Source organism: Loxodonta africana, chromosome 3 (assembly GCF_030014295.1).
Source record: "Loxodonta africana isolate mLoxAfr1 chromosome 3, mLoxAfr1.hap2, whole genome shotgun sequence".
Classification (NCBI taxonomy): domain Eukaryota; kingdom Metazoa; phylum Chordata; class Mammalia; order Proboscidea; family Elephantidae; genus Loxodonta; species Loxodonta africana.
Genome location: NC_087344.1, coordinates 83136018 through 83160215, shown reverse-complemented (window position 1 = coordinate 83160215; position 24198 = coordinate 83136018). Strand labels below are relative to the sequence as shown.

Below are 24198 nucleotides of genomic sequence, written 5' to 3'. Positions count from 1 at the left end.
GCTAAACCCAAACGGTGGAGGGAAGAGGGTTGAGGGGAGGGAGAGTAGCTACTATCAGAGATGGAGCAGTACAGCAACTTGGAGAATGTGGAAATCTGGGCTATATTTGACCTCTGCCTCTTAGGAGGAATTGGCTTCATGCAGATTCTCATATTTAAACTTATTCATATAGTACCACTGAAGGAATATAGTAAGAAAGGGGCTTGTTATACAAGATGAGTTCAGAGAAGTAGGCAGGGATAAGACAATATGCTGCCTGGTAGGTCACTGTTACAGATTGAATTGTGTCCCCCAACAATATGTGCATCCACTTGGCTAGGCCATGATTCCCTGTATTATGTGACTGTCCACCATTCTGTCATCTGATGTGATTTTCCTGTGTGTTGTAAATCCTACCTCTATGATGGTACTGAGGTGGGATACAGGGAAGTTATAATAATGAGGCAGGACACAATTTACAAGATTGGATTGTGTCTTGAGCTAATCTCTTTTGAGATATAAAAGAGAGAAGCGAGCAGAGACAGGGCAACCTCATATCACCAAGAAAGCAGTGCTGGGAACACAGCACGTCCTTTGGACCTGGGGCTCCTGTGCGGAAAAGCTCCTATCCCAGTCCAGGGAAGATTGATGACAAGGACCCTCTTCCAGAGCTGACAGAGAAAGCCTTCCGCTGGAGCTAACGCCCTGAATTTGGACTTCTAGCCTACTAAGCTGTGAGAGAATAAATTTCTGTTTGTTAAAGCCATCCACTTGTAGTATTTCTGTTATAGCAGCACTTGATAACCAAGGCAACTATGATAAAGAGCTTGGCTTTTATTGTTTGTGTAATGGGAAGCCACTGGATACTTTCAAGGAAGACAACAGCATTTATAAAAACAAAACCGACTACTTTGTGGTTTGTATGGTTTGTAACCCCCCCATGCATCTATCAATTTGTTGTACTCTGGGGGCTTCCATGTTGCTGTGATGCTGGAAGCTATGCCATCCGCATTCCAACACCAGTAGGGTCACCCATGGTGGACAGGTTTCAGATGAACTTCCAGATTAAGACAGACTAGGAAGAATGGCCTTGCGGTCTACTTCTGAAAAGAATTAGCCAGTGAAAATCTTATGAATAGCAATAAAATATTATCTGATACAGCACTGAAAGATGAGCGCCTCAGATTGGAAGGCTCTCAAAAGACAACTGGGGAAGAGCTGCTTCTTCAAAGTAAAGTCCACCTTAAAGACCTGGATGGAGTCAAGCTTTCAGGACCTTCATTTACTGATTTGGCCCAACTCAAAATGAGAAGAAACAGCTGCAAACATCCATTAATAATTGGAATATGGAATGTAAGAAATATGAATCTAGGGAAATTGGAAATCATCAAAAATGAAATGGGACGCATAAACATCAATATCCTAGGCATTAGTGAGCTGAAATGGACTGCTATTAGCCATTCTGAATGGGACAATCATACAGTCTACTATGCTAAAATTGACAACCTGAAGGAGAATGGTGCTGTATTCATCATCAAAAAGAACATTTCAAGATCTATTCTGAAATATAACACTGTCAGTGATAGGATAATATCCATACGTCTACAAGGAAGACCAGTAAATACGACTATTCTTCAAATACCCACACCAACTACTAATGCCAAAGATGAAGAAATTGAAGATTTTTACAAACTTCTGCGGTCTGAAATTGATTGAACACGCAATCAGGATGCACTGATAATTACTGGTGACTGGAATGTGCAAGTTGGAAACGAAGGATCAGAGCTGGAAAATATGGCCTTGGTAAAAGAAATGATGCCAGAGATTGTATGACAGAATTTTGCCAGACCAATGACTTCTTCATTCCAAATACCTTTTTTCACCAACATAAACGGCGACTATACACAAGGACATTGCCAGATGGAATACACAGGAATCAAATCGACATCTGTGGAAAGAGACCATGGAAAAGCTAGTATCATCAGTCAGAACAAGGCCAAGGGCCAACTGTGGAACAGACCATGAACTGCTCATACGCAAGTTCAAGCTGAAACTAAAAAAATTCAGAGCAAGTCCACGACAGCCAAAATATGACCTTGAGTACATCCCACCTGAATTTAGAGACCATGTGAAGAACAGATTTGATGCACTGAACACTGGTGACCGAAGACCAGACGAGTTGTGAAATGACATCAAGGATATAATACAGGAAGAAAGCAAGACGTCATTGAAAAGACAGGAAAGAAAGAAAGGACCATGATGGATGTCAGAGAAGACTCTGAAACTTGCTCACAAACGTTGAGCAGCTAAAGCGAAAGGAAGAATTGATGAAGTAAAAGACCTGAACAGAAGATTTCAAAGGGTGGCTCAAGAAGACAAAGTAGTAATAATGACATGTGCAAAGAGCTAGAGATGGAAAACCAAAAGGGAATAACAAGCTCAGTATTTCTCAAGCTGAAAGAACTGAAGAAAAAATTCAAGCCTCGAGTTGCAATAGTGAAGGATTCTATGGGGAAATTATTAAACAACTCAGAAAGCATCAAAAGAAGATGGAAGGAATACGGAGAGTCATTATACCTAAAAGAATACGTCGATGTTTAACCATTTCAAGAGGTGGCATGTGATCAGGAACTGATGGAACTGAAGGAAGAAGTCCAAGCTGCTCTGAAGCCCCTGGTGAAAAACAAGGCTCCAGGAATTGATGGAATATCAACTGAAATATTCCAACAAACAGATGCAGCGCTGGAGGTGCTCACTCATCTATGTCAAGAAATATGGAAGACAGCTTCCTGGCCAACTGACTGGAAGAGATCCATATTTATGCCTACTCCCAAGAAAGGTGATCCAATCAGATATGAAAATTATAGACCAATATCATTAATATCACATGCAAGTAAAATTTTGCTGAAGATCATTCAAAAACGGCTGTAGCAGTATATCAACAGGGAACTGCCAGAAATTCAGGCTGGTTTCAGAAGAGGATGTGGAACCCTGGATATCACTGCTGATGTCAGATGGATCCTAGCTGAAAGCAGGGAATACCAGAAGGATGTTTACCTGTACTTTATTGACTATGCAAAGGCATTTGACTGTGTGGAACATAACGAATTATGGACAACATTGTGAAGAATGGGAATTCCGGAACACTTAATTGTGCTCATGAGGAACCTTTACATAGATCAAGAGGCAGTTGTTCGGACAGAACAAGGGGATACTGATTGGTTTAAAGTCAGGAAAGGTGTGCATATCAGGGTTATATTCTTTCACCATACCTATTCAATCTGTATGCTGGGCAAATAATCCGAGAAGCTGGACTATATGAAGAACAGGGCATCAGGATTGGAGGAAGACTCATTAACAACCTGCGTTATGCACATGATACAACCTTGCTTGCTGAAAGTGAAGAGGACTTAAAGCACTTAGTAATGAAGATCAAAGACCACAGCCTTCAGCATGCATTACACCTCCACATAAAGAAAACAAAAATCCTCACAACTGGACCAATGAGCAACATCATGATAAACAGAGAAAAGATTGAAGTTGTCAAGGATTTCATTTTACTTGGATCCACAATCAACAGCCATGGAAGCAGCAGTCAAGAAATCAAAACACGAATTGCATTGGGTAAATCTGCTGCAAAGGACCTCTTCAAATTGTTGAAGAGCAAAGACGTCACCGTGAAGACTAAGGTGTGCCTGACCCAAGCCATGGTATTTTCAACTGCATCATATGCATGTGAAAGCTGGACAATGAATAACGAAGACTGACAAAGAACTGACGCCTTTGAATTGTGGTGTTGGCAAAGAATATTGAATATACCGTGGACTGCTAAAAGAGCAAAAAAATCTATCTTAGAAGAGGTACAACCAAAATGCTCCTTAGAAGCAGGGATGGCGAAACTGTGTCTAACATACTTTGGACGTGTTGTCAGGAGGGATCAGTCCCTGGAGAAGGACATCATGCTTGGCAGAGTACAGGGTCATCAGAAAAGAGGAAGACTCTCAAGGAGGTGGATTGACACAGTGGCTGCAGCAATAAGCTCAAGCATAACAACGATTGTGAGGATGGCTCAGGACTGGGCAGTATTTCGTTCTGTTGTGCGTAGGGTCGCTGTGAGTCGGAATCGGCTCAACAGCACCTAACAACAACAACAACATCATTAATATCACACCTGAATAAAATTTTGCTGAAGATCATTGAAAAGTGGCTGCACTAGTGTACCAACAGAGAACTGCCAGAAATTCAAGCCAGATTCAAAGATGACGTGGAACCAGGGATATCAATGCTAATGTCAGATGGATCCTGGCCAAAAGTAGAGAATACCAGAAAGAATTTTTTTTTTTTTTATTGACTATGCAAAGCCATTCAACTGTGTGGATCATAACAAATTATGGATAACATTGCAAGAAATGGGAATTCCAGAACACGTAATTGTGCTCACGATGAACCTGTACATAGGGCAAGAGGAAGTCATTCGAACAAGAAAAGGGGATACTACATGGTTTAACATCAGGAAAGGTGTGCGTCAGGGTTGTATCCTTTCACCATACCTATGCAATCTGTATGCTGAGCAAATAATCTGAGAAGCTGGACTATATGAAGAAGAACAGGGCATCAGAATTGGAGGAAGACTCATTAGCAAACTGTGTCATGCAGATACACAACTTTGCTTGATTAAAGTGAAGAGGGCTTGAAGCATTTACTGATGGAGATCAAAGACCACAGCTTCAGTATGGATTGCACCTCAACATAAAGAAGACAAAAATCCTTACAACTGGACCAATAAGCAACATCATGATAAATGGAGAAAAGATTTAAGTTGCCAAGGATTTCATTTTACTTGGATCCACAATCAACATCCATGGAAGCAGCAGTCAAGAAATCAAAAGACGCGTTGAATTGGGAAAATCTGCTGCAAAAGACCTCTCTGAAGTGTTGAAAAGCAAAGATGTCACCTTGTAAGTCTAAGGTGCACCTGACCCACGCCATGGTGTTTTCAATCACCTCATATGTATGTGAAAGTTGGATAGTGAATAAGGAAGACTGAAGAAGAATTGATGCCTTTGAACCATTGTGTTGCAGAAGAATACTGAATATACCACGGACTGCCAAAAGAACGAACAAATCTGTCCCGCAAGAAGTATGATCAGAATGTTCCTTAGAAGCAAGGATGGCGAGACTACATCTCACATATTTGGGCATGTTGTCAGGAGGGACTAGTCCTTGGAGAAAGACATCATGCTTGATAAAACAGAGAGTCAGCGAAAAAGAGGAAGACCCTCATGAGTGGCTGTAACAATGGGCTTATGCATAACAATGATTGCAAGGATGACACAGGACCAGGCAGTGTTTTCTTCTGTTGTACAAAGGGTAGGTATGAGCCGGAACGGACTCGATGGCACCTAACAACAGAAACGACATGGTTTCTAAGGATGTAAAGAGATGCAGAGAGATGAAATAAGAGGCCGCTAGAACAGTTTAGGCTAGGGAAATGGGGACTTAAGTACTAAGGTTCTAGCAGAAAGCCTGGGGTAGGGGGTGGGGCGAGTATACACGGGTTCACGGTATATTCTGTAAAGACAGCCAAGTAGACAAGCTCTTGAACTGAAAAAAAGAAAGCAGAGTAGGGCAAATAGAAGAATCAAAGAGAGCACCTTGAGTCACTGGGTGGATTGCAGTATCACTTACCAAGATGAGGAACGCTATAGAAGGAACAAATCTATCATTTTGGACATGGAAAGGTTTCATTCTGCTATTTGCTTTTAGAAAGGAGCACAGTGGTTAAGTGTTCAGCTGCTAACTGAAAGGTCGGCAGTTCGAACCCACCAGCCACTCTACTACGAGAGAAAGATGTGGCAATATTTCCAAAGAGATTACACTCTTGGAAGTCCTGTGAGGCAATTTTACTCTGTCCTGTAGGGTCACTATGAGTCGAAATCACTTGATGGCAACAGATTTGCCTCTAAAGAGTTACAAATGATTTCTTACATTCTATATTCAGTCCCTATAGGACAGCGTAGAAATGCCCCATAGGGTTTCCAAGGAGTGGCTGGTGGATTTGAACTACCAACCTGTTGGTTAGCAGCCACAGCTCTTAAACACTCACTGCACCACCAGGGCTCCATACTCAATATTAGCAACCTTCAAATGGTGGACCTCCACCACCCTTTCTTCGTAAGAGTATTACTTTTCTACTCTTCCGTATGTAAGACCATATAGTCTGGAGAGCCTACAAAGTCAGTGTTAGGGGCATCTGACTGATGAAAAGTGGGAAATAATGCTTTGTGAGCCTCCTAAGCCTCAGCACCAAGCCCAGCAGAGCACAAAAGCTCTGAAATCTGCTTAGCAAAAATATTAAGAAACTCTATTCCAGCACAGTGAGGTCTAATGATATAAACTGCACAGTCTTTTTCATTACTAAGTAAAATTACCTTCCTTCCTGCTTTCGAAGAATCAAATCTACAGTAGGAACAAAAAAGTATGCATAAATTGAATTTTACAAAATATTCAGAACCTGTTTGTACTTACTGCGACTGTCATTTGGAATCTTTACCCCATGAAATCTGACTTTGGAAAAAACCTACTTTTTTACATTTTCTATAATAGCCTGACTCCTACCTAGATTCATTTCCTAATTTCTGAATGCTACCGCCAGTGAATAGAAACATCTTCATTAAGACAGAAGAAGAAATGGATACATAGCTAGATAGACATGACAAGAGGTGTGGGAGGGCATAAGAGCACACCTGTCTACAGATATAGGTCTGGTGGTGGATATCTCTACACACATAACTGTAGGTGATGCTTATATATCAATACAGACAATAGACCACACAAGGGCCATTATCAGGGCAACTTCTTAGACATAATCAAATACCCCGCAGGATGATGCACCTAGGTTTCAAGGCAAAGGGCCATAGACTTGGGGGACATCTACATCAGTAGGCACAACACAGTTCATAAAGACAAAGTTCTGCATTCTACTTTGATGAGCAGAGTTTGGGGTTTTAAAAGCTTGCAAGTGGCCATCTAAAACTATCAGTCTCTTACCATCTGAAGCAAAAGAGAATTAAGAAAAACAAAGACCCAAAGTAGCAATTAGTACAAAGGATTAATGGACCACATGAACCATGGTCTACACAACCCTGAGACCAGAAGAACTAGATGGTACCTGGCTACTACTAGCAACAGGTCTGAGTGGGATCACAACAGAGGGTCCCAGGTAAAGTGGGAGAAAAATTGCAGAACAAAAAACCAAATTCACAGAAAGACCAGACCTACTGGTATGACAGGCATTAGAGGAACCTCCAAAACTATGACCCTAAGATATTCTTCTGAGCTAGAACTGAAGCTATTGCCAAAGACTACCCATCACAGGCCCATAAAATAACAACACCCGAGATGAATGTATTTCTTAGAAGAACCTATTATGTGAGATGATAAGGACAACATTTGCCCAAAAGCAAAGATGAAAAGTCAGGAACGGGTAGCAATTCAGGATGAAAGGAAATGGGGAACCTAGGATGGAAATGGGGAGAGGGCAGGCACATTGTGGGGAATGGAACAAATGTCATGAAACACTTTGTGTATAAACTATCAAATGGGAAACTAATTTCCTGTGTAAGCTCTCATCTAATGTACAATTAATTTTTTAAATAAATAAATAAAGCTGTATGAGGCTGGGGGGGGGGGAACACACAGAAGAAGGTGCCTATACAGAGGTAAACTAGTTAGAAAATTGCAGCAAATAGCCAATGCCGATTATCACCACAATCACATAGCCGGGCCCAGCTGATGCCAAGCAATTTCCTGAGAATTTCTTAAAATAATGGGTGGAGTAGGGAAAAGTACACTCTGTTCAGGCACTTGTGATATAATAAAGTATTATACAGATACTTGCGATATAATAGAGGAATCAAAAACAAAAGAATCCCAATTCCACTACTCATTAGCAACATTACTTTGGGTATACATTCATACTATGTCAGTTTCCTCACTTACAAAACACAGTTTAATTCAATATGTGCTTCAGCATATTTGAAGAATAAATAAGAAAGTCTATGTGAAACCATTTTTTAACTGTGAAATACATTTAAAATAATACCACGTAAATGAATATCATTTACTGGTCATCTAAGTGCCTCATACTGTGGAAGGTACTTTACAAATACCATGTCCATTTTATAAATAAGTAACATGAGGGGGAACAGGAAGAAAAAAAAAACAAAGTGAAGGGAGGAGAGGGAAAGAAATGTGATGCGATTGAAAGGAAGGAAAACAAGAAATAGAAAAAAGGACGGAAAGAAAGGTCTTGCGCGCTTAGGTTTACATAATTACTACATGAAAAATCAGGGGTCAAAACTAAGTTTACCTTTACTACAAAGCTACAGTAAACAAAACAGTGTGGTACTGGTATAAGGATAGACATACAGACCAATGGAATAGAAGAGAGAGCCCAGAAATAAATTCTTATACTCTGATTTAGTAATCACATCTATTTCGGAGGGTTGGTATAAGGATCATAAATGAATGTATGTCAAATGCTCTGTACAGTCACTAGCAAATAACATCACTTATCAAATGCTATTATTTTTAATCATACAGTAAAAGGCCCTTTCAAAACTGGCCACGCTACAAGAAATATTAATTGATGCGATAATACTAGTTAATTTCTCAATAAATTACTTTCAGGAGAAGATATAACTATTCTTAACTAATCTCTATTTATAGAACAAAACCTGCAAAAGCTGGAACGTGTACAAGGCAGAAACCTGTCAGAAAAAAGGAAAACTCACATTTTCCACTAATACATGCTGTGATAGCAAAGTGGTGAGGCTGTGCCCTGTCAAAGGCGGAAAACTTGCGAGAACCAGAAAAACAAACAGTTTTGTTGAGTTCTGGGCTCTCAGAGGTGTCACTACACAAGCAGCCAAATACCAAGTAGAACAGCACCAAGCGTGAATCTAAATGAATTTTTAAAAAATACAGCGCCTTAAGCACAAAGAGGATTTTGTATTCTATGTTCAATGCATATACAGCATTATTCTTTTCTCTGTGAAACTGGTATTCTAAATTGCCGATGGGTCATGCTACTCATTTACGTGAACAACTATGCTGCTGAGGAGAAAAGGCCAAGGCCCTTTAACTCACTGCAGCTAACAAACTGTCATCATAAGCTGATAACGAGAACTAGGTTAGTTCATAGTGACAAGGCTAGATTAGATACTCATCAATTTCTTTAATATGCACAATATAGCAATTTATTTTTACATTCACAGTCAGAAACTTAAACTGACTATAGAATACACAATAAAAAGTTTCATTAAAAAAAACCTGCCGACCCAATCAAGAAGTGGGCAAAGGATATGAACACACACTTCACTAAAGAAGATATTCAGGCAGTTAACAGATACATGAGAAAATGCTCTCGATCATTAGCCATTAGAGAAATGCAAATTAAAACTACGACGAGATCCCATCTCACTCCAACAAGGCTGGCATTAATCCAAAAAACACAAAATAATAAATGTTGGAGAGGCTGCGGAGAGATTGCAACTCTTATACACTGCTGGTGGGAATGTAAAGTGGTACAACCACTTTGGAAATCTATCTGGCGTTATCTTAAACAGTTAGAAATAGAACTACCATACAACCCAGAAATCCCACTCCTCGCAATATACCCTAGAGAAATAAGAGCCTTCACACAAACAAATATATGCACACCCATGTTTATTGCAGCTCTGTTTACAATAGCAAAAAGCTGGAAGCAACCAAGGTGTCCATCAACAGAGGAATGGTTAAATAAATTGTGGTATATTCACACAATGGAATACTATGCATCGATAAAGAACAGTGACGAATCTGTGAAACATTTCATAACATGGAGGAACCTGGAAGGCATTATGCTGAGCGAAATTAGTCAGAGGCAAAAGGACAAATATTGTATAAGACCACTATTATAAGATCTTGAGAAATAGTTCAAACTGAGAAGAACACACGCTTTTGTGGTGACGAGGAGGGGAGGGAGGGAGGGTGGGAGAGGGTTTTTTACTGATTAATTAGTAGATAAGAACTGCTTTTTTTTTAAGGTGAAGGGAAGGACAATACTCAATACAGGGAAGGTCAGCTCAACTGGACTGGACTGGACCAAAAGCAAAGAAGTTTCCGGGATAAAATGAATGCTTCAAAGGTCAGCGGAGCAAGGGCAGGGGTTTGGGGACCATGGTTTAAGGGGACTTCTAAGTCAATTGGCAAAATAATTCTATTATGAAAACATTCTGCATCCCACTTTGAAATGTGGCGTCTGGGGTCTTAAATGCTAACAAGCGGCCATCTAAGATGCATCAATTGGTCTCAACCCACCTGGATCAAAGGAGAATGAAGAACACCAAGGTCACACGATAACTAAGAGCCCAAGAGACCTACATCATCCTGAGACCAGAAGAACTAGTTGGTGCCCGGCCACAATCGATGACTGCCCTGACAGGGAGCACAACAGAGAACCCCTGAGGGAGCAGGAGATCAGTGGGATGCAGACCCCAAATTCTCATAAAAAGACCATACTTAATGATCTGACTGTGACTAGAGGAATCCCGGCAGTCATGGTCCCCAAACCTTCTGTTGGCACAGGACAGGAACCATCCCCGAAGACAACTCATCAGACATGAAAGGGACTGGACAGTGGGTAGGAGAGAGATGCAGATGAAGAGTGAGCTAATTATATCAGGTGGACGCTTGAGACGGTGTTGGCATCTCCTGTCTGGAGGGGGGATGGGAGGATAGAGAGAGTTGGAAGCTGGCAAAATTGCCACAAAAGGAGAGACTGGAATGGCTGACTCATTAGGGGGAGAGCAAGTGGGAGTACGGAGTAAGGTGTATATAAACTTATATGTGACAGTCTGACTTGATTTGTAAATGTTCACTTGAAGCGCTCAATAAAAGTTAATAATAAAAAAAAAAAAAACCTGCCATCAGACAAAAAGACATCCTAATCCCAGCATTCTGAAATGCAGATCAAAAGTGACTCTACAGATGATAAGGACCACAATTCTGTACAGGAATGCCAGGTTAACAAAACACCCAGATTCATCTCATCTGTAATAAAATGCATTTTAAACACTATGGTTCTTTGGTAGTGTTCACATACTTTAATTTCTTATTGCTATTTACACTATATAGTTATACCAATACTGATCTTTTAATTATACACAAATTTGTTAATATTTGTCTCCCCCATGAGGCTTTAAGTTCCACGAAGACAAGAAACATGCCTATTTTTTCGCACCTGTATATTCAGCATCTCTTTTATAAACTGGTAAAAAAACCAAACCCGTTGCGATCGAGTTGATTCTAACTCACAGAGACCCCATCTGTATCAGAGTAGAACTGTGCTCCACAGGGTTTTAAATGGCTGATTTTTCAGAAATAGATCTCCAAGCCTTTCTTGCAAGGTGTCTCCAGGTGGGTACCTCCAACTTTTCGGTCAGCAGTCAACCACATTAATCACTTACACCTTCCAGGGACTCTTATGTTGTTGTTGTTAGCTGCCATCGAGTGGGTTCCAACTCATAGCAACCCTAAGCACAACAGAACGAAATACTGCCCGGTCCTCAGCCATCCTCTCAATCGTTGTTATTCTCAACCCCATTGTTGCAGCCACCGTGTCAATCCACCTCGTTGAGGGTCTTCCTCGTTTCCGCTGACCCTGTACTTTGCCAAGCATGATGTCCTTCTCCAGAGACTGATCCCTTCTGACAACATGTCCAAAGTATGTAAAGATGCAGTCTCGCCATCCTTGCTTCTAAAGGGCATTCTGGTTGTACTTCTTCTGAGACAGATTTTTTTATTCTTCTGGCAGTCCACAGTATATTCAATATTCTTCGCCAACACCATAATTCAAAGGCATCAATTCTTCTTCAGTCTTCCTTATTCATTGTTCAGCTTTCATATGCATATGATGCAATTGAAAATACCATGGCTTGGGTCAGGCATACCTTACTCTTCAAGGTGACATCTTTACTCTTCAACACTTTAAAAAGATCCTTTGCAGCAAATTTACCCAATGCAACGCGTCTTTTGATTTCTTGACTGCTGCTTCCATGGCTGTTGATTGTGGATCCAAGTAAAATGAAATCCTTGACAACTTCAATCTTTTCTCCGATTATCACAATGGTACTCATTGGTCCAGTTGTGAGAATTTTTGTTTTCTTTATGTTGAGGTGCAATCCATAATGAAGGCTGTGGTATTTGATCTTCATTAGTAAGTGCTTCAAGTCTTCTTCACTTTCAGCAAGCAAGGTTGTGTCATCTGCATAACGCAGGTGGTTAATGAGTCTATCTCCAATCCTTACGCCCCGTTCTTCTTCATATAGTCCAGCTTCTCAGATTATTTGCTCAACATACAGATTGAATAGGTATGGTGAAAGAATACAACCCTGAAGCTCACCACTTCTGACTTTAAACCACTCAGTATTTCCTTGTTCTGTCCGAACTGCCTCTTGATCTATGTAAAGGTTCCTCATGAGCACAATTCAGTGTTCCCGAATTCCCATTCTTCACAACGTTACCCATAATTTGTCATGATCCACACAGTCGAATGCCTTTGCATAGTCAATAAAACACAGGTATACATCCTTCTGGTGTCTGTCAGTTTGTCATACTGTGGGGGCTTGCGTGTTGCTGTAATGCTGGACGCTATGCCACCAGTGTTCAGATACCAGCAGGGTCACCAATGGAGGACAGATTTCAGCTGAGCTTCCAGACTAAGATAGACTAGGAAGAAGGATAGGGCAGTCTACTTCTGAAAAGTATTTGCCAGTGAAAACCTTATGAACAGCAGCAGGACGTTGTCTGATATAGTGCTGGAAGATGAGCCCCCCAGGTTGGAAGGCACTCAAAAGATGACTGGGGAAGAGATACCTCCTCAAAGTAGAGTCGACCTTAATGACGTGGATGGAGTAAAGCTTTCTGGACCTTGATTTGCTGATGTGGCACAACTCAAAATGAGAAGAAACAGCTGCAAACATCCATTAATAATCGGAACCTGGAATGTACGAAGTATGAATCTAGGAAAATTGGAAATCGTCAAAAATGAAATGGAACAAATAAACATTGATATCCTGGGCATTACTGAGCAGAAATGGACTGGTACTGGCCATTTTGAATCAGACAATCATATAGTCTACTATGCTGGGAATGACAATTTGAAGAAGAATCGTGTTGCATTCATCATCAAAAAGAACATTTCAAGATCTATCCTGAAGTACAACGCTGTCAGTGATAGGATAACATCCATACGCCTACAAGGAAGACCAGTTAACATGACTATTATTCAAATATGTGCACCAACCACTAGGGCCAAAGCTGAAGGAATAGAAGATTTTTATCAGCTGCTGCAGTCTGAAATTGATCAAACATGCAATCAAGATGCATTGATAATTACTGGTGATTTTAATGAGAAAGATAGAAACAAAGAAGGATCGGTAGTGGGAAAACATGGCCTTGGTGATAGAAACAATGCCGGAGATCGACTGTTAGAAATTTGCAAGACCAACGACTTCTTCATTGCAAATACCTTCTTTCACCAACATAAACGGCGACTATACACACGGACCTCACCAGATGGAACACACAGAAATCAAATTGACTACATCTTTGGAAAGAGATGATGGAAAAGCTCAATATCATCAGTCAGAGCAAGGCCAGGGGCTGACTGTGGAATAGACCATCAATTGCTCATATGCAAGTTCAAGCTGAAACTGAAGAAAATCAGAGCAAGTCCACGACAGCCAAAATATGACCTTGAGTATATCTCACCTGAATTCAGGGACCATCTGAGGAACAGATTTGACGCATCGAACACTGGTGACCGAAGACCAGATGAGTTGTGGAATGACATCAAGGACATCATCCATGAAGAAAGCAAGAGGTCACTGAAAAGACAGGAAAGAAAGAAAAGACCAAGATGGATGTCGGAGGAGACTCTGAAATTTGCTCTCGAACTTCAAGCAGCTAAAGCAAAATGAAGAATTGATGAAGTAAAAGAATTGAACAGAAGATTTTAAAGGGCAGCTGGAAAAGACAAAGTAAAGTATTATAATGACATGTGCAAAGAGCTGGAAATGGAAAACCAAAAGAGAAGAACACGCTTGATGTTTCTCAAGCTGAAAGAACTGAAGAAAAAATTCAAGCCTCGAGTTGCAATAGTGAAGGATTCTATGGGGAAAATATTAAATGATGCAGGAAGCATCAAAAGATGGAAGAGAGGCCGAACGAAGATGGGCAGAAAAGACAGATGCTTCTGTTGAGCCCTCTTTATAGTAAGCACCCAAAAAACAAGCGAAAGGAGTGTATTTGTGACAAGCTGGGAGCCCTGAGCATCAAAGGCAAGCTTAGACAACGAATTGAGGGGCAGAGGGAGGAAGAGGCCATTCAGAAGTGGAGAGGAGTTACTGGACCTGAATCCCAAGGAGCCCTCAGGCACCATTCCTGGAGCAGCGGCAGTGGCAGAGGCGGGCACTAATAGCGGTAATAGTGTTCAGCCGCAGTTTTGTCAGGGAGAAGCAGCCAGCCACACAGCCCACTCGCACCTCTGGAACCTGAGGAGAACTGCGCGCTCTCGGCAAAAGCTAAGTACTTGTGCATATTTCTCAGTGCCCCCCCGCCCAAGACAACTTCAGCAGCTGAATCCCTGGGCCTGAGGTAGACCCTTGCGATCACCTACAGTCATCCTCCCAGGTGTGGGGAAGGAAAAAATTCGCAACTGAGGGGAAAAGATAATTTGTTAGCTCCATTAATCAGCGGAGCTCAGGAAGAAGTGGCTCCTGTCCAGGCATAAATGGTCCATGCACCTTGAGCACTCTTCCCTTCTGCATGGACCTGTGTGGGTCTATTTCGGGGGAATAGGCACTTGTTGGCAAACTCCAACCATCTCAGCTGTGCGGTGGAGAGATGGGTGTTTGACATTTGACATTGCTTTGCCTATTAAACAAAGTCTTCACCTACCCACATCAGGAACCTAAGGACTGGTGGCTCCACTCAGGTAACCCAGCCACCCGTGACAGGGGTCCAAAGATAACTGGTACCTCCTAGTCCTTACAACCAAAAACTTTGGGTGCCCATGGTCCCTCTGCAGAAGCCACCCACCAGCATGCTCTAGATGCGTTTTCCTCAGAGACACTCAGGGGCCGGTTCTCAGCCCCCTGCCTTGTTCAGAGCATGACCCCCTGTTGCAATCAGATACCAGTATATACGCCAATCACCCCTGCCACTCTAAGACTGTAGGACAGAACCTGTACCACACACTTGATCAAGAGCTACCTGGACACCTGAGCTGAATTCACACAAGAAAACTGAATGGACTCCTAGACTGATATATGTGAAAACAGCTCTAGCCAGCTGGGGACAGGACGCCAGAGCTCCAAAGGTGAAAATAATCAAGCTAGCTCACTCAAGCAACCCATAGAGGTATACTAAAACAAAACAAAGCAAGCAGCTACGACACAGTAAGTCAGCATAAACTAATACAATAACTTCTAGATGGCTCGGAGACAACATTCAATATCAAGTCACATAAAGAAACAGATCATGATCACCTCAACAGGCTCTCAAAAGAAAAGAATCCAAAGATCTTCTAGATAAAAGTGCATTCTTGGAAATAACAGATGCAGAATACAAAAGTTTAATATATGTTTCCTTCAAGACATCAGGAAGGAAATGAGGCAATACGCAGAACAAGCCAAGGAATCCATAGATAAAGCAACTAAAGAAATTAGAAAGAATATTCAGAAATATAATGAAAAGTTTAATAACCTGGAAAAATCCATAAACAGACAGCAATCAAAATTCGGAAAATTAACAATAAAATTACACAATTAGATAACTCAAAAGAAAGTCAGAGGAGCAGAATTGAGCAAGTAGAAGCTAGAATTTCTGAACTTGAATATAAATCACCTGACACTAATGTATTTGAAGAAAAATCAGATAAATGAATTTAAAAAAACAAAAAAATATTAAGAATCATGTGGGACTCTATCAACAGAAATAACCTACGAGTGATTGGAGTACCAGAACAGGGAGGGATAACAAAAAATACAGACAAAATTGTTGAAGATTTGTTGGCACAAAACTTCCCTGATGTTGTGAAAGATGAGACGAAATCTATCCAAGATGCTCATCGAACTCACATAAGGTAGATCTTAAAAGAAAGCCACCAAGACACATTATAATCAAGCTTGCCAAAACCAAAGATAAAGAGACAATTATAAGAGCAGGGAGGGATAAACGAAAAGTCACCTACCAAGGACAGCCAATAAGAATAAGCTCAGACTACTCGGCAGAAACCATGCAGGCAAGAAGGCAATGGGATGACATATTTAAAAAACTGAAGGAAAAAAATTGCCTGCTAAGAATCATATATCCAGCAAAACTGTCTCTTAAATATGAAGGTGAAATTAAGACATTTCCAGATGAACACAACTTTAGGGAATTCGTAAAAACGAAACCAAAACTACAAGAAATACTAAAGGGAGTTCTTTGGTTAAAATATCAATAATATCAGTTACCAACCCGGGGCTACAACACCAGGCAGAGCAACCAAAAGTCAATCTAGACAGGGAAATCCAAAAAAACAAATCAAGATTAAAAAAAAAAAAAAAAGCCTAACACAGGGTAACGGCAATGTTATTATATAAAAGAAGACAACATTAAAATAATAAAGAGGGACTAAGAAATGTAATCATACACCTTCCATATGGACAGGAAGATACCGCAATACAAAGAAATAAAAGTTAGGTTTAAATTTAGAAAAACAGGGGTAAATAATAAGGTAACCACAAAGGAGACAAACTATCCTACTCATCAAAATAAAATACAAGGGAAAAATACAGACTCAGCAGAAGCAAAAACAACAACAACAAATATGAGGAAAGGACAATATACAAAGAAAATCTACTCAGCACATAAAATCAAGTGGGAAAAAGAAACTGTCAACAACACACAAAAAAAGACATCAAAATGAAATCACTACATTCATAGCTATCCATAATTACACTGAATGTCAATGGACTAAATGCACCAAAAAAGACACAGACACTGGCAGAATGGATTAAAAAACAAGATCCATCTATATACTGCCTACAAGAGACATACCTTAGACTTAGAGACACAAACAAATTAACACATAAAGGATGGAAAAAAATATACCAAGCAAGCAACAATCAAAAAAGAGCAGGAGTGGCAGTATTAATTTCTGACAAAATAGACTTTACAGATAAATCCATTAGAAAGGATAAGGAAGGACACTTAATGATGAAAGGGACAATACACCAAGAGGATAGGACCATATTAAATATTTATGCACCCAATGACAGAGCTGCAAGATACATAAAACAAACTCTATCAGCATTGAAAAGTGAGATAGACAGCTCCACAATAATAGTAGGAGACTTCAACACAACACTTTCAGTGAAGGACAGGACATCCAGAAAGAACCTCAATAAAGACACGGAAGATCTAAAAGCCACAACCAACCAACTTGACCTCGTAGACATTTACAGAACACTCTACCCAACAGCAACCAACTGTACTTTCTTTTCTAGTGCACATGAAACAATCTCCAGAATAGACCACATATTAGATCATGAAGCAAGCCTTAGCAGAATCCAAAACACTGAAATATTACAAAGCATCTTCTTGGACCAGAAGGCCATAAAAGTGGAAATCAATAACAGGAAAAGAAATCAAACACTTGGAAACTGAACAATACCCTGCTCAAAAAAGACTGGATTATAGAAGACATTAAGGATAGGATAAAGAAATTCAGAGAATTCAATGAGCATGAAAACACTTCCTATCACAACCTTTGGGACACAGCAAAAGCGGGGCTCAGAGGCCAATTTATATCAATAAATGCACACATCCAAAAAGAAGGGCCAAAATCAAAGAATTATCCCTACAACTTGAACAAATAGAAAGAGAGTGGCAAAAGAAACCCACAGGCACCAGAAGAAAACAAATAATAAAAATTATAGCTGAACTAAATGAAACAGAAAACAGAAAAACAACTGAAAGAATTAATAAGACCAAAAGCTGGTTTTTTGAAAAATTCAACAAAATTGATAAACCACTGGCCAAACTGACAAAAGAAAAACAGGACAGGAAGCAAATAACCCGAATAAGAAATGAGATGGGCGATATTACAACAGACCTAACTGAAATTAAAAGAATCATATCAGATTACTATGAAAAACTATACTCAAACAAATTTGAAAACCTAGAAGATATGGCTGTCTTCCTAGAAACACACTACCTGCCTAAACTAACACAAATAGAGGTAGAACAACTAAATAGACCCATAACAAAGAGGAGATTGAAAAGGTAATCAAAAAGCTCCCAACAAAAAAAAGCCCTGGTCCAGACGACTTCACTGCAGAGTTCTACCAAACTTTCAGAGAACAGCTAACACCACTATTAGTAAAGGTATTTCAGAGCATAGAAAAGGAAGGAATACTACCTAACTCATTCTATGAAGCCACCATATCCCTGATACCAAAACCAGGTAAAGACACCACAAGAAAAGAAAATTATAGACCTATATCCCTCATGAACGGAGATGCAAAAATCCTCAACAAAATTCTAGCCAGTAGAATTCAACAACATATCAAAAAAATAATCCACCATGACCAAGTGGGATTCATACCAGGTATGCAAGGCTGGATCGACATTAGAAAGACAATGAATGTAATACACCACATAAATAAAACAAAAGACAACAATCATATGATTTTATCAGTTGATGCAAAAAAGGCATTTGACAAAGTTCAACACTCATTCATGATAAAAACTCTCAGCAAAATAGGAATAGAAGGAAAACTTCTCAACATAATAAAGGCCATCTATACAAGGACATATATAAGGAATTGACTTGACGGCATTAGGTTGTTTTTGGGCTATACAAGGCCAAGAGCCAACATCACCCTAAATGGGGAAAGCCTGAAAACATTCCCATTGAGATCGGGAACCAGACAAGAATGCCCTTTATAACCACTCTTATTCAACATCATGCTGGAAGTCCTAGCCAGAGCAATTAGGCTAGATAAATAAAGAGCAGCCAGTCTGGCAAGGAAGAAGTCAAAGTATCTCTATTTGCAGATGACATGATCTTATATACAGAAAACCCTAAGGAATCCTCAAGAAAACTACTGAAACTAGTAGAAGAGTTCAGCAGAGTATCAGGTTACAAAATAAACATACGAAAATCAGTTGCATTCCTCTACACCAACAAAAAGAACATCGAAGAGGAAATCATCAAATCAATGCCATTTACAGTAGCCCCCAAGAAGATAAAATACATAGGAATAATCTTATCAGAGATGTAAAAGACTTATACAAAGAAAACTACTGTACACTTCTGCAAGAAACCGAAAGAGACTTACATGAGTGGAAAAACATACCTTGCTTGTGGATAGGAAGACTTAACATTATCAAAATGTCTATTCTACCAAAAGCAATCAATACATTTAATGCAATTCCGATCAAAATCCCAACGACATTCTTTAAGCAGATGGAGAAACAAATCAACAATTTCATATGGAAGGGAAAGAGGCCCTGGATAAAGAAGGCATTACTGAAAGAAGAAGAACAAAGTGGGAGGCCTTACTTTACCTCATTTTAGAGCCTATTATACTGCCACAGTAGTCAAAACAGCATGGTACTGGTAGAGCAATAGATACATGGACCAATGGAACAGAACTGAGAATCCAGACATAAATCCATCCACATATGAGCAGCTGATATTTGACAAAGGTCCCAAAACAGTTCAACGGGGAAAAGACAGTCTTTTTAACAAATGCTGCTGGCATAACTGGATATCCATCTGCAAAAAAATGAAACAAGACCCATACCTCACTCCATGCACAAAAACTAACTGAAAATCGATCAAAGACCTAAATATAAAATCTGAAACGATAAAGATCATGGAAGAAAAAATAGGGACAACGTTAGGTGCCCTAATACATAGCATAAACAGTATACAAAACATTGTAAAGAATGTAAAAGAAAAACTAGATAACTAGGAGCTCTGGCAAACAACTATGCTCATCCAAAGACTTCACCAAAAGAGGAAAAAGATTACCTACAGACTGGGAAAATGTTTTTACCTATGACATTTCTGATCAGTGCCTGATCTCTAAAATCTACATGATACTGCAAAAACTCAACTGCAAAAAGACAAATAACCCAATTAAAAAATGGGCAAAAGATATGAATAGACACTTCACTAAAGAAGACATTCAGGCAGATATCAGATATATGAGAAAATGTTCATGATCATTAGCCATCCGAGAAATGCAGATCAAAACTACAATGAGATTTCATCTCACTCCAACGAGGCTGGCATTAATCCAAAAATCACAAAATAATAAGTGTTGGAGAGGCTGTGGAGAGACTGGTACACTTCTACACTGCTGGTGGGAATGTCAAATGGTACAACCACTTTGGAAATCGATTTGGCAATTCCTTAAAAAGCTAGAAATAGAACTACCATACAATGCAGGAATCCCACTCCTTAGAATACATTCTGAAGAAATAAGAGCCTTTACACAAACAGATATATGCACTCCCATGTTTATTGCAGCACTGTTTACAATAGCAAAAACATGGAAGCAACCATAGTGCCCACCAATAGAGGAATGGATAAATAAATTATGGTATATTCACACAATGGAACACTATGCATCCATAAAGAACAGTGAGGAGTCTGTGAAACATTTCATAACATGGAGGAACCTGGAAGGCATTATGCTGAGTGAAATTAGTCAGTTAGTTGCAAAAGGACAAATATTATATAAGACCACTATTATAAGAACTTGAGAAATAGTTTAAACAGAGAAAAAAACATTCTTTTGTGGTTACGAGAGGGGGTGGGAGGGAGGGTAGGAGAGGGACATTCACTAATTAGTAGATAAAAACTACTTTAGGTGAAGGGAAAGACAGCACACAATACAGGGGAGGTGAGCACAACGGGACTGAACCAAAAGTAAAGAAGTTTCCTGAATAAACTGAATGCTTCGAAGGCCAGCATAGCAGGGGCAGGGGTCTGGAGACCATGGTTTCAGGGGACATCTAAGTCAACTGGCATAATAAAATTTATTAAGAAAACATTCTGCATCCCACTTTGAAGAGTGGCATCTGCCATCTTAAATGCTAGCAAGCACCCATCTAAGATGCATCAATTGGTCTCAACCCACCTAGATCAAAGGAAAATGAAGGACACCAAGGACACAATGTGATTACAAGCCCAAGAGACAGAAAGGGCCACATGAACCAGAGTCTACATCATCCTGAGACCAGACAAACTAGGTGGTGCCTGGCTACAACCAATGACTGCCCTGACAGGGAACACAACAGAGAACCCTTGAGGGAGCAGGACAGCAGTGGGATGAAGACCCCAAATTCTCATAAGACCAGACTTAATGGTCTGACTGAGACTAGAAGGACCCCGGTGGTCATGCCCCCCAGACCTTCTGTTGGCCCAGGACAGGAGCCATTCCCGAAGCCAACTCTTCAGACATGGATTGGACTAGACAATGGGTTGGAGAGGGATGCTGGTGAGGTGTGAGCTTCTTGGATCAGGTGGACACTTGAGACTATGTTGGCATCTCCTGCCTGGAGGGGAGATGAGAGGGTGGAGGGGGTTAGAAGGTGGCAAAATGGACACGAAAAGAGAGAGGGGAAGGAGAGAGTGGGCTGTCTCATTAGGGGGAGAGTAGTTGGGAGTGTGTAGTAAGGTGTATATGGGTTTTTGTGTGAGAGACTGACTTGATTTGTAAACTTTCACTTAAAGCACAATAAAAATTATTTAAAAAAAAAAAAAAGAAGAAGAAGATGGAAGGAATACACAGAGTCATTACACCAAAAAGAATTGGTCGATGTTCAACCATTTCAAGAGGTAGCATATGATCAGGAACCGATGGTACTGAAGGAAGAAGTCCAAGCTGCTCTGAAGCCATTGGCGAAAAACAAGGCTGCAGGAATTGATGGAATATCAATGGAGATGTTTCAACAAAGGGATGCAGCACTGGAGGTGCTCACTCGTCTATGCCAAGAAATATGGAAGACAGATTCCTGGCCAACTGACTGGAAGAGATCCATATTTATGCCTATTTCCAAGAAAGGTGATCCAGCCAAATGTGGAAATTATAGAACAATATCATTAATATCACACACAAACAAAATTTTGCTGAAGATCATTCAAAACCAGCTGCAGCAGTGTATCGACAGGGAACTGCCAGACGTCCAGGCTGGTTTCAGAAGAGAACGTAGAACCAGAGATATCACTGCTGATGTCAGATGGATCCTGGCGGAAAGCAAAAAATACTAGAAGGGACTCCTGTATAACCTCATAAACTCAAAAAGCCCACTGTCGTTGAGTCAATTCTGACTCATAACCACCCTACAGGACCAGGTAGAACTGCCCCACAGGATTTCCAAGGCTGTAAATCTTTATGGAAGCAGACTGCCACATCTTTCTCCCGCCAAGCACATGGTGGATTCGAAGTGCCAACCTTTTGGTCAGCTGCCAAGCACTTTAACTACTGTACCACCAGGGCTCTTTATATAACCTGATAAGAGGTACTAAATATTTGCTAAATGTTACCCAAAAATTGAGAAAAAAATCAATTCTCATCACCCACTGAGTACAATTATGTGATCTGATTCAATATAAATCTTCCTACTCATAATTAATTCTCCAGGCATTATCATTTAGTACATGATGACAAGCATCTTTTTTCCCATTTAATAATACTAGTCTATAGACAAATTATAATCAATGTAAATATACATAAAGAAGCTAATTTGTTGAAAGGACTAGTTGGTTTCTTCTTTAAACACAGTGATATAATATATTCCACAAATCAATTACATTATTTAAGAGCAAAAACCTAACTTCCTAAGAATCATATTGAGTAACACTATAATGGGACAGCTACGTAAGACACAAGGCTCAAGAGCACTTTTGTCCCTCCCCAATAATCACCTTTTGCTTTGCAGTGTTTATTACACATCTCTCTCAGCCTGAAAAACTTGACAATCTATGTCGGGGTCCCCAAGGCCACCCCCTAGGTTTAATGATTCACTAGAAGGACTCAGCATATACTTATACTCAGCTAAGATTTATTAGAGCAAAAGGATACAAAGCAAAATTTGCAAAAGGAAAAGGCACATAGGGCAAAAACCAGAGGAAACCGGGTACAAGCTTCTAAGAGTTCTCTCCCAGTTGGCTGACACAGGAAGCTCTTAACTCCTCCAGGAATAAGTTGTGATGACACATGTGAAACACTGTCTACTGAGTTCAGAGACTCAACGTTCAAGGCTTTTATTGCAGCTGAACACATAGGCACCTTCTACCTAGCATGCAGCAAAATTCCAGACTCACAGAAGGAAAGCTGGTATTCAGTATAAACCACACTATTTGTACAGTCTAGTTAGGCATAGTGAGTCACTCTTACCATTTAGGGAAAGTTTTATATCAGTGTAGGGAACTGTTTACCATTCAAGTTCCCAGACACTAGCCAAGGGAGCCTTGTATGCAGGCCTTTGTAAACTCTTGTACACACTACCCTTTCTTAACATTCTCCCTTTTAAGGCTACCAGTCTATACACCCTTGAACCAGGCTCGCACTCTAGACACTCTATAGATAAGAGGAGATACCTTGCAAAAATGGAAAGTGACAACTCACTTAAAAGCTTTAAAAAAAAAGGAAGACCAGGGTGATATACCACTGGCACATGATTCTTAGAAAAACTTATTTTCATACAATCTTCATTTACTCAACCACTGCATATAAATAGAGAATATTATCTTGGATGTCTGTTGCAGGGGATAGTAAAAAGAGGAAAAAAGTTTGTAAGAAACGAAACCTTGCTATGAAGAAGCTTATAATCTAATGATGGATAGGGCCATCTACCAAGAATTACAACAAATGCTAACCCTATGAGAAAAAAGAAATGCAGAGAAGGGCTTCGAAAGCACTCCTCATAACCTTATGAAAGAACAGTTTTTCAGAAATAAAATTTTGCAAATGTTTACAGAGAACCCACTATAGGCCATGCAATGTATTATCCTCTGGAATTCAAGTGTAAAAAGAACAAGTGCCTACCTTCTAGAGGCTCAAAGATTGGCAGAAGAGAGGAGAGAAGAAATGCAAACAAATAATTATA

At 40.0% G+C, this 24198-nt stretch overlaps 1 protein-coding gene across 8 annotated transcripts in view; it reads right to left on the bottom strand.

Annotated features, from left to right (window-relative positions):
• The window catches only part of MAST2 (microtubule associated serine/threonine kinase 2), a 252949-nt gene that overhangs the window by 189623 nt on the left and 39128 nt on the right, over window positions 1-24198 (bottom strand). The window contains exon 1 of one of the 8 annotated variants that reach the window (XM_064281902.1): window positions 13795-13905. The exons of the other annotated variants lie outside the window; for them this stretch is intronic. The gene's annotated coding sequence lies outside the window, so the exon portion shown is untranslated. Of the gene's footprint in view, window positions 1-13794; window positions 13906-24198 lie in introns of those variants that run through there. 8 annotated transcript variants of the gene reach the window in all.